Below are 1771 nucleotides of genomic sequence, written 5' to 3'. Positions count from 1 at the left end.
AGAAAAGAGTTGATGATTTCTGTAAAAAAGAAAATGGTTCTCTGGCATAGCCTTGCCTAGCCCTTCCTTGGTGTGACTCACCCCACTCTGGGCATCATCAGCTGTGTTCTTCTGTTCATCCTTCCGCTTCTTGACATTTTCTCATCATCCTTCCTGACGCCACCCCCACTCCCCACTGCTTGTCCTCTTAAAGACAGCACTCTTCAAGGGTTTTTGTTTCGTCTTAGTCTTTCTTTATGATTCCTTTCCCACCCTCCTTGGACCCCACTGCCTCAACAACCAGCTCTACACAGACACTCCAGGTCTGCATGGCAAGCCCTACCTCCATCCCAAACTCCAGACTTGCATTCTCAGCCCTAGTTGCCCAAACCCATGTAGGTCATCTGAGCACCTAAAATTCACCGTTTTCTTTTAACAAAATAGTAATAGATTCGGGGTCTCCCTATATTGACCAGACTGGTCTTGAACTCTTGGGCTCATGCCTGTAATCCCTGCACTTTGACAGGCTGAAGTCCTCCCACTTTAGCCTGTCAAAGTGCAGGGATTACAGTCTTGAGTCACTGTGCCTGGCCAAATTCATCATTTTCTTTCACAAATATAATCTCTTATATTTCCTTACTTGGTCAACAGTATCATAAAATTCACCCAGTAAACCCAGTTAAAATTTCTGACTTAATCTCTCTCTTTCTTTTCATTTCCTATAGCTGAGCTGCCTCTAAGCTCTGGGCAGTGGAAGATCCTGAATGTTTATAGAGGGGGACATTTAGGCCTGGCAATATGGAGAGGGGCCTAGCTAATTTGTGTTAAACCAGTGTTTGCATAGAAAGCATAGTGTTTTTACTTACAGGTATATTTATTTAGGGTAGACTAAGGTGGAAAGTGCTGCAGTTCTGTGGAAGGACCTTAAGATCCCCCTAGTCCACCTGTTGGCATCATCACTAATCCAACAGGATCTAATGCCTCAATAACTCTTAACTTTATTACATCTGTTCTCAATCCCCAAATAAAGCACTTCCCTTATCTATTGCCTAGATTACTGTGACCTTTAGTACTTCTCCTTGCCCCTCATTCACCCCTAAATAATCTTATATCCAACCCATCATGCTCCTGCTCAAAAACTTTTGATGGCTCCTACTGTCTGTATAAAAACCAAATTCCGTAATCTAGACCCACACTACCTTTCCAATTTCATCTCATCACATTATCACTCCAGTGCACATTCTACATTCTGGTTTATGTCATGTAACATCAATCATTTATTTATTTCAGCAAAGGCTTTAGGCCTTTTCTAGGCCCTCATAAATTTCTCCCCAATTGCTATAATTGTGGTTTTGAACTTTCACTGTCCTTGAACTTTCACGAGAATATTTAGGAAGAAGCTCCTCACTCACCTACTCCTTAGCTGTAAATATTCTTATGTGCACATCTACCCTCACTCCTGTCCTCCTATGACCCAAGGCCATGGGTCCATTCATGTTTCTCTTGCTCTTCCAACCTCCCCCTATCTAACAGGTTCTTCCCACAGGATATAAGTCTGCTCAAGTCTCTTCAATACTAAAATTAAAGAAAATGCCACCCTGCAGCTCCCTCAAAATTCCACCTTCTTCCCTCATAGCTAGGTGCCTCAAACTGATGGTCAGCGGCTTGCCATGGCCTCTTCGGCACACTGCAGCCTGGCTTCAGCTCACCTTTCTTTTAACCTGTGCCAGTAGAGGTCACCAACAACCTCCAGTTGCCAAGTACAATAGACTTCAGTCTTCACCAAGGAAAA

Source organism: Aotus nancymaae, unplaced genomic scaffold (genome assembly GCF_030222135.1).
Source record: "Aotus nancymaae isolate 86718 unplaced genomic scaffold, 86718_ANA_hifiasm-v0.15.2.pri h1tg000006l, whole genome shotgun sequence".
In the NCBI taxonomy this organism is placed as follows: Eukaryota; Metazoa; Chordata; class Mammalia; order Primates; family Aotidae; genus Aotus; species Aotus nancymaae.
The sequence above is the reverse complement of the archived record's forward strand: the minus strand, read 5'-3'. Positions refer to the sequence as shown.